Source organism: Lactuca serriola, chromosome 8 (assembly GCF_051521515.1).
Source record: "Lactuca serriola cultivar US96UC23 chromosome 8, Lser_US96UC23_V15, whole genome shotgun sequence".
Classification (NCBI taxonomy): Eukaryota; Viridiplantae; Streptophyta; class Magnoliopsida; order Asterales; family Asteraceae; genus Lactuca; species Lactuca serriola.
Window position 1 is genome coordinate 335467010 of NC_136415.1, and position 10739 is coordinate 335477748.

Sequence of the window (10739 nt, forward strand, 5' to 3'; positions counted from 1 at the left end):
TATGGTTTATTAATATATTATAAGCTCTAATATATTAATAATATTATTTAATTAGTTTTGATCAAGAATTAATTATGTGATCAAAAGAATAACTAATTAAATATATGGGTAGATTATGTAAATCTTCCATATCTTATATAGTGGGCTAAAAGGCTCCATGGATTATCAAGTTGGGTTCCACCCATAGGATGCTCCATCGATGCTCCATGGATTTAACCCATGGATTGAGAAATGAAGAGTCATGTTACATTAGGGTTTTACCTAATGCAACTCTTCGGATCAGAATTGGCATGCTTCTGTCTGCTGAGCCCCCATTGCTCAGGTCATAGAGGCTTTGGCCATGAAAAGTCGGACGAGGGTTAGGAATTGGAAAGGGAGCTGTCTGGGGTAGGTTCTCAACCTCGGGTTCGGAGATGGTATCGTCTGAAAGGTCTTCAGCATGGTGATCATTCAGAGGGATTGGATGATCATTAACTGGTTCTTCTCCAAACCATCCAGCAATAACCGCGTTCGGAAGGAACGGGTTGTCGTGGGGATGGAATCCAGCCATGTTATCTACGCGAGAATTTGGGGATATAAGAAATAGCTACATAGACGAACTGACTAAGATAATTACAGTAAGACCAAATACCCCTATGGTATTTCTTTATGGTTGTGTTGGTAAGTTTTTAGACTTGTTTCCATATCACAACCATTCTTGGGCATATGCTAATCACTCCTCGGACCAGCATAGTTGATCAGGCTATGCCATTCCCAAGACTGACCATATATCCCCAGGCTTACTTGTGATATTCAACAATCGTAATACTTTTGTTCTTGTCGTTGTGACACTGATTTTAGTATGAATGCAGGCACGTATACTTTGTTAAATATTTTATTATTTAAATGTATAAACTCTTAGACAGAGTGTTTTAATCCCAATGTGTTTATAGTTAGTATATCTTTTATGGGTTGATATACTTAATTCACTATAAACAATGCTCTGATACCAATCTGTCACACCCCAAAACCACGAACGACAGAAACGTTCAGGGGTGGAGGACCTCATGTACAATATCACAACAGTGTAATATAATAAACAAGCAACAACATCATCCATTTCATTATAAGTAGAGTTGTAATACATGTGTGTTATTTAATAATGTACAACAATAATATGAATAATCAAAATAAGGCGAGTCTTGTCTGTGCTCCATCTTCTCCGAATCTGGCCATCGCACCTGTCTAACTGAAGACCTGAGAATACAAGTTATTTTGAAAGCGAGTATCAGCTTTAAAGCTGGTGAATTCATAAGTATTTATGTGATATTGTCCTGTTTTGGAATGTTGGTAAGAATGTCGTATAAATCCTTAAATAGAACAGTTGATATAGGTATGAAATGTGGTCTTCTACCAAGACCCGAATGTTTTGTTATGACAAAGTAAAATGATAGGTTTTCCTTTCTATTGACTAGTACTAAGAGTACTTAGTCTAACTCATCGTTTATGTGAGTATATCACAAAATAAAGTAAAATAGGAAAATGATATGATAGTCTTCTACCAAGACCCTAATGTTCTGTGAGTAAAATGATAGTTTTTCCTTTCTATCGACTAGTACTAAGAGTACTTAGTCTAACTCATCGTTTATGTGAATATCTCACAAAATAAAGTAAAATAGGAAAATGATATGATAGTCTTCTACCAAGACCCTAATGTTCTGTTATGACTAAGTAGCCTTCTACCAAGACCCGAATGTTCTGTTATGACTAAGTAGTCTTCTACCAAGACCCGAATGTTTTGTAATGACTAGGTAGTCTTCTACCAATACCCGAATGTTCTGTTATGACTAAGTAGTCTTCTACCAAGACCCGAATGTTTTGTAATGACTAGGTAGTCTTCTACCAAGACCCGAATGTTCTGTTATGACTAAGTAGTCTTCTACCAAGACCCGAATGTTTTGTAATGACTAGGTAGTCTTCTACCAAGACCTGAATGTTTTGTTATGACGAAGTAGTCTTCTACCAAGACCCGAATGTTCTGTTATGACTAAGTAGTCTTCTACCAAGACCCGAATGTTTTGTTATGACTAAGTAGTCTTCTACCAAGACCCGAATGTTCTATTATGACTAAGTAGTCTTCTTCCAAGACCCGAATGTTTTGTAATGACTAGGTAGTCTTCTACCAAGACCCGAATGTTTTGTTATGACTAAGTAGTCTTCTACCAAGACCTGAATGTTTTGTAAGTAATATGATAGCTTTTACTTTCTATTGACTAGTACTAGAGTACTTAGTCTAACTCCTCGTTTATGTGAAAGTATCACAAAATAAAGTAAACAGGAAAAGTATAATCATGTGAGTGTTATTGTCTTGGGTTACCAGGACAAATACGACATCGCCGAAGCGAAAGATAGACCCTATGGACATCCGAAGAGTGTCCCCTCATCCTCTGTAGCGGCAGCAGGGTGGAGCGAGGGTTAGTCCCCGTATCGATCTCTTAATATAGATCGTCAACCTAATGATCCTCCGAAGATTCACATCTCATCCACTGTTGCAACAGTGGACAGAGGGATGGTTAGTCCCGTCACTGACTACTAAATAAGTGACAACCTTAAACATTCGTAGATATTCATCGACCACTGGTGCTAATCAGTGGGATTCGGAATGGTAAGTCCCGCCGAATTACCCCATTGAACTGGGATAGGAAAGATAATTTACACAGTAAATACTAATAAATCATCCTCGTAGTCCTAAGTACTAGTATCTAGGTAAGTAAATACAGGATAATGCACCTAAGTAACAGTGTTCCTGTATGGTATTCATGTAATGTTTTCATGTAAGCATGATCATGTATCAGGTAAGTATATGTAAACATATTCATGTATCAGGTAATCCTAAGTAAGTGTACTCATGTATCATGTAAGGTATTGGTATAGACTCATGAATGAACTGACTCTTGTGTGATTCCTTGTAACAGTAATAATGTTTGATATCTTCTAACTATCCCTATGATAGCTAACTGGAAGGTAATTGGTTGTTTAGGTAGATTTATGCACTCTTGCTACCCAAGAGTATTGGAAACTAAATGAAGGGTGAAAACTATAATCTCTAACATATATATGAACATATGCGCATAAGTATAGTTTGATTCAAGAAGGTAAAATAATGGTTTTGCAAGATATCTAGGAGTTTTGAACAATAATTAAGAATGACTTGATGTCATTTTAATAAACATTTCAAAACTAATACTTTTGTTATCAAGGTATTTTAAGATAGAAAACCACTTCATGTGTCACCTTTTGAAATATGTGAAATCTACTAAGTGAAAACACAGTTATAAAATACATAAGATTGATTTAATAACATATTGTTTTCTACTTGTATTCCCCCCTCCCCAATAAAACATTTAAAATCATTTAAAACATTGATTAAGCGTTTCATGATCTCTCTCAGACCTCTCACGAGCATGTTCAAGGCGACTGGTGCGAAACATGTGCATTCCTCCATTTGTATCAACTTCTGCGACACGGCCGTAAACTCCCTTGGAATGGTGTTCTTGTTGTTTTCAAGCCTCATGCACAAGTGGTATTGGTTCTAGACTTTTATTCCAAGCATATGAAGACCATTGACACACTTTGGTGCCCCTTAAATGAGTTTACGGCCCATGAACCATGTCATGGCCATAAACTCACTTTGAAATGTGATTCTTATGTGTTTAAGGCTCTTGATTTATTGGGGACAAGTCTAGGTAAATGTTCTAAGGCTTTAGGTGCCTTAAAAGCCCCATTTTGAGTTTGAAATGGGAGTTCACGGCCTAAGTTACTCTTGGGCCGTAAACTCTCAAACTTGGGTGTTTCTAGCTCGTTTTCATGTCCCTAATAAACTTATAAATGACTTTAAGGCAGTAGCATAACACAAGGGTCGGTCTAGGCTTTGTTTCGGTAGTTTACCGCCCAAGAACACCTTGGGGAGTAAACTCTTAAATCTAATGGTTTAGCTATGAAATCTATGTTATGAACACATTTAAAGCTTTCTAACACTACTAGAAAGAGGTACTCAGGATTTGGGATAAAAACTCGAAGATCCATGAGAGAGAGAAAATGGCTTTTCTCTAGTTGGAAATGCGAATAATGAATGAATTTGGTTCATAATTCTATTTATAGTCCTGAGATATTTTTGGCAGAAAATATTTTCATTCCTGAAATGATCTCTAATATAATAGAGTGTTGGAATAACAGTGTTGCACAAAACCCTAGTGCACCCACTCTCCTGATATCTCCTTAAGTGTAAATCCTGAAAACTGCCAAACTTATACCCGAAGTCTGGAATTTCCCTGAAACTGTTCTAAGCTCTATTGTCTTGATATGGGTTGTTCAGAATGGAAATTTTGGGTGGTCACATCATCCCCCTATTAAAGGGAATTTCGTCCCGAAATTAGAATTTAGATAAGGAAGTAGGTATAAATGATCGAGTCGTTAGGTGAAAACTTCCTAATCGATTTGCTCCCGCGCTTCCAAGTGAAATCAGGTTCTCAGTTGGTATTTCAACGAACCTTCACTAATGGGCGACGGCGTTGCTTCGTCCCCTTGGCCACTCGGTCGAGGGTCACTACTGTTCTAATACGAAGGCAAGGATCTCGTAGATCTCGATCTCGCCGAGAGGGATTACGAAAGTCCTAATGGAAGGATACTGTTTCAAGTTCGAGACGCGAAGGGGAAAATGTACTTTACTGAGTTCACGGAGTAGGTCTAGTTTGTGAAATGCAGGACCGATTCTGGTAAGAATCTCGGAGGTCCTAACTATATTGGATTTTAGCTTTCCACGCTTTACGAAGCGTATTAAGCCGTTCCCTGAGTGAGGTTTCCTAAAGAATTTGGTCTCTCACTTGGAATTCCAAAGGTTCTTTCTCTCGCTTACTTCCCAGTCAAGGGCCATTTCCTTTGCTGGGTCAAAGTCGAAAGGGTTCTTGAAGTTTACGGGGAATTCCGAATGGACTATGATAGTAGGTCTGTAAGACCTAGAATTTGGCGAATTTTCCGTCGGTTACTACGGTGCCGACAAATTCCCAACGGTTTTGGATAATTTGACAGAGTACTCAAGAATTTCCACAACACTAAAAGTGTGTCTCAAGAAATTTGACTCTAAATTCAAAAACTCTTGTTCAAAGAACTTTGCGGAAAGTATCTCCAAGGGTAATGTTTATATGCGTTCTTTCTTACTACGAGGGTAGATAAGTAGTCATTTTATGGAGAAATGACGAACTGATCCCAGTAAGAAAGGTGTACTCTACTCATTCAGCTCATGAATACTATGGGCATATTGGTCCTATCCGAGGGGTATCACTAAGGACTCAAAGTGTCCGCATCGAGTTCGGAGGGTAGTCTTTAGGACATCCCTCCCTAACACTCGAACTGGTGATATTCGGATCTCAGGTCCATTTCTGAAGTAATTCTTTCCCTGTGTTTGCCCAATCAATTCGGTTATGCGGGGCAGAAACAACGATTTCTAAAGGAAATCTTAATGAAGTCTCCGGTCGTTGAGGTACATAAAATGCACTCCATCGACTTCTGGTAAGAATAAGACCGGAGCTCTCAAGGGTGAGAAGCCTGGCCTTCTAATCCTATTGTTGAGTAGTTCGCTGTGTTGTCTGGGCTGTTCTTGTATCTTCCGTAGGTGTTTAGACTGAGGGCGATCTGGTTATAAGATTCGTACTGGTTTCTAAGTTTGTTCACATGCCAAATGCAATTACTCGTAGTCTTGGGCAGTCTCCGTCCTGAAGTTCATACTAGAATTCATACGTGATTCAATGATCACAATTTCGTGTATACGAGTCGGATATAATTAAGACTGAAAAGGTAGTCGAATAACTGATTCTTCCTTAATCTCACATCCCATCGAGGGAAAAGAAATTAAAGTGAAATCATCAATTCTAAACCTGTAGAACATTAATTATATAACACTCTCATGCATACAATCTTCAGTGATAGATCAACCGTATGAATCCTGGAATTGAACTTGACGTACTGCACGAGCAATAATGTGGCGATTCCTTCGGAAAGGAAAAGAACTATAAGGTACTCCTGGTATGAGTACTTCGGTGTTCTGATATGACGGCTTCGCTAAAAGACGTTTACTGAGAAAGAGGTGTACCTATGAAGCTGGTATTGCGAGGATCGAATTGAATCGAGTCGTATGATAATGTCCGAATCATACAGAAACTTAAAGACATTAGATTTGAGCATAAAACGTTTACAGACAAAAACAACCATGCAACCATGATTAGAGTTACAGTACTTTAGATTTGCTACAAGACTAATGCTGCGAATCATATATACTACAAAAGACAAGTATAGGCAGCACGAGCATAACTATACCGACAGGATCCCGCAAAAGATAAGACTCTAGTTGCACTAGTTTTAAACATATTCTTGAACATATAGAATACTGACGACATGGAGGGAACCCATACTATATTAGGGTCCTTAATTGCCTCTTTGCATTATGAGGTCAAACTCCTCCGGATTTGCCGTTGTCCTTCTTCGATGGACAATCCCTTTTGAAGTGCCCTGTTACACCACATAGATGGCATATTCGAGAAGTTTTGACATTTGTGGTTGAAGTGATGTGTGGGATCGGGATATTGCAATAACGGATGGCATGTCCCTTTTTTTTGCAGTTTAAGCACTACATCTCCCAATAAGGTCCATGGTGGTGATAATTGTATTTGATGCATTTTGGGAGTTTTCCTGCATACGGCCTGACTGGGTTATGGTTAACTGGGATACCAGAAGGGATGGTAGTTGGAGGTGTTGATGTCGTGGCTGTGAAGGTTGTTACTGGTGGTTGTTTCCTGTTCACCCTTCGAAGCGACTTGTCCTTAAAGTTAATCCAAGACTTTCGTTTGATACTCTTGGTCTTAGTACTTGGGGTATCGTGGTAGTTTGTTGCTTTCTGAGGCACTGGATTGTTACTTCGGTTGGAATTGTCGTTCACAAATCTGCTAACACTTGTGTCGTTAGCGTTCATGTTGGTCAGAAAAGCAGACACGGCAGCCGAGATTGCAGCTTGAAAGGTAGCTGCATCAATCTGAAGAGTTGGTGTTTGGTTGATGGGCTGATCGTTCTTCTTGCGAGCCATGATTCTGTTACTGAAAGAAAATGAATTTGTGAGCGAAAATGGTTGAATCTAAACGTAGTTCGATCGCTCATTTAAAGAATAGAAGTATGTTCTCTAAGGTTCGACCTACATCCCTATGATGCAGTCGTAGTACGGAATGGAAGTATGTTCATGAAGGTTTGACCTACATCCCTATGATGCAGTCCTAGCAAAGATCGGAAGTAAGTTCTGTTGGATAAGGTGTCTAAGTCCATAACTATTTCGGGCTTGTACTTGACCCGACCCGGCATGGTCCATTTGGGTTGCATGGCACCATGCAATTGGATAGACTAAATGAGAGAAATAACACTTGGAGATTATTAATATATTATAAGTTCTAATATATTAATAATATTATTTAATTAGTTGATCAAAGAATTAATTTGGAATTAATTAAGTGATCAAAGGATAACTAATTAAATATATGGGTTGATTATGTAAATCATCCATATCTTGTATAGTGGGCTAAAAGGCTCCATGGATTATCAAGTTGGGTTCTACCCATAAGATGCTCCATGGATGCTCCATGGGAGTTACAAACCCATGGGTCATGGAAATGAAGAGTCATGACACATTAGGGTTTACATGGTGTAACCCTAGATGTGCCAACACTATATAAGAGTCCCATTCTCCACAAAATTGGCTACACAAGTGCAACACAAGTTGAGACTAAGAAACTAGAGGGCTTGGCCGATTTTGAGAAGTGAGTGTTATCTCAAGAGTCTTTCCAAAGAGCATTTGGTGTTGTGTGAAGCATTTGAGGCATCACACTTGGGGTGCTAGGCTCACAAGGTTTCAAGGAACACAAGCAACAACAAGGTAAGTTATTCTATCTATGATTCAAGTTAAAATTGTTCCCCATGTATGCTAGATAGGAATATAACCTTGGAATTCAACTTTGCATGATAATTAGACAAACATAGATCCAAGGTTATTAGGGTTGCATGTACACTTAGGAAGTGTTAGAATGCTCAAAACCCATCAGTGGTATCAGAGCCTAGGCTTGTTTGTTTGTTATTTGTGTTTAAAAGTTGAAGAAAGTCGAAAATCTTGCTGTCTGACTGATGGACTCGGCGAGTCCATGGGGAGGACTCGTCGAGTTCATGTGTATCTTCAACCTACTCGGCGAGTAGGTTTATGCACTCGGCGAGTAGGGTCGACAGAGTGCAGAATTTCGACTTGAGTTGCTGGAAATGGATTAGAATCATTACCCTAAAATGTTTTGGTACTTGAAAACTTGTTTTAGAAGGTGTAATGTCTTTTCTAACTCATTTACAACAACTAGTTATCAAAATTACAAAGATTAAATGTGATTTTGATTCTTGAAAGTGTTCATATTCATATTCTTGTTCTTATGATGTTTAGATGATCATAGGAATTATTTGTAACCTATGTGGTAGATTAATTCATGATCATAATGTGTTTTAATGGAGTCCATAACTTGTCCTCAAGTTATGGAAAACCAAAAGTCTCTTTGGTTAAAAACCATTAAAAGAACACAAGAGTTAGGAAAAATGAAAAGTCCTCATTTTATTACTCTATTAAACTCATAAGTTACAAGAAATGAAAAGTCTTGAAAGTTTACAAAACTTGCCCTCAAGTTTTGGAACAAGTAAAGTTAAGTTAAAACTTTAGTTCCAACCCCTAGAATTTTAAAAGTTAAAATTCAACCCTTATACTTATATTATTATGATTTAATAATTATATATATATGTATAAGAACAAAGTCGTCTTACCGCTAGTACGCCTCATTCACGAAGCCGGTCTATAAGGTGGGTATAAGGTTGTTGCCTATAAAATGGTGACTTAATGGGTGTCCACTCTCACCCACCGCTTGCTTGATCGGTGGAGGGTCGTTAGCCGAACGGGTAAGACAAGGACTTATTAATTCTCATTCAAAGTATGATAAATATTATAAAGTAACTAAATGTTTTATTAAATTCCCAATCTTAGTTACTTTAGGAAAAATGTGAATAAGGTGCTATTCCATGAAATTACACTTTACACTTTGATTAAGTCGTTGGTGGAGCGTGTGTGGTTAACCGGCACACTAACTTGGACTTAACAAGGTAGGTAAAGGGTGACTTAGGGTTTATTATAGTATCGATGGAGCGTGTGTGGTTAACCGGCACATCGATTGAGTGATAAACTTTAAGGGTACCAAGTGATTTGCATGGTTACTTCACACCTCGTTTTGTGATCCTCGGTATCCCAGTCACAAAACTTGGAGGGCACACTCGAGATTGAAACATGCCTTTGAAAAGTTCATTGAATCTCAAAGAATCTAGGAATTTCTAAGAACCATTCAAAAACCTAATACTAAAATATTGCGGTTTTCGTGGTGGAAATTGGTGAATCGTCATTCACCTACCTTTCAAATATGATATAGCTTAGATTACGGCATACCTCTTCTAAGTTATATTATATTGTGATTGGATCCTATCCTTAATATTACATTTGGGTGTTTTATTAAGGACTCTCTTATATCTAAACTAATCTTGTCCTCTTTCCTTCAGATGTCTTTCAACAATGCTTCTGGCTCTAATCCTAATGGCTCCTTTACCCTTATGAACTTGTGTGGGAAAGTCACCTTTGATGGATCCAACTTCAATGAGTGGATCAGAAACATCAGGATGATTACCCGCTACGAGGACAAAGAATATGTCCTTGACAAGGAGCTTAAGGAGATTGATGAGTCCACTGCAACTCCTCAGGAGATCGCTGAATTTCGGGCACATGAAAGGGATGCTACGAAAGTGGCTTGCATCATGACGGCCACGATGACAGCGGAACTCCAAAAGTCTTATGAAGATTTCTACCCTTATGACATGCACCAAGATTTGATGGAAAGATACCATCAAAGTGCAAGACAAGAGAGGTATGACATCATCTGCTCCATGATAACAACCATGATGAAGGACGGGGAATCCGTCACGACCCACATGCAAAAAATGCAAAGGTATGTGGATCGTTTGCTGAAGCTTAATGTGAACTTCCCTGAGGATCTTGCAATAGATATTATTTTGCATTCCTTACCATCGTGCTATGATCAATTCCGCATGACATATCACATGAACAAGGAAGAAGTCACCCTCAGCAAACTTCAGGGACTTCTCAAGACCGCAGAATCAGGTCTTAAGGGGAAGTCGGTTGCTATCACTCCTACTCAAAATTCTACTCCGGTTTTGGCAATCGGGAAAAGTCGAGGGAGGAAGAGAAAGAGATCTTCGAAGGGTACCAAGGCTCGGACCCTTGATGGCTCTTCTTCAAGTGGAACCAAGAAAGGTTTCATTACTCCTTCTTCTGACCCAAAAGAGGCTGAATGCTTCTATTGCCATGAAAAAGCTCACTGGAAGCGGAACTGCCCAAAATACCAGCAAGATGTGAAGGATGGGAAAGTTAAACCCAACCATGCAGGTATTTACACTATCATTTCTAATAACTCACCCCATTCTAATTCTTAGGTCCTTGATACCGGTTGTGGTATTCACATTTGTTTTGACTTGCAGGGACTAAGAAGAAGTGAGGATGTGGAGCAAGGACGGATAAACTTGATCATGGGGAATAGGAAAGCTATACCTGTTACCAAGATTGGAGTTTATACTTT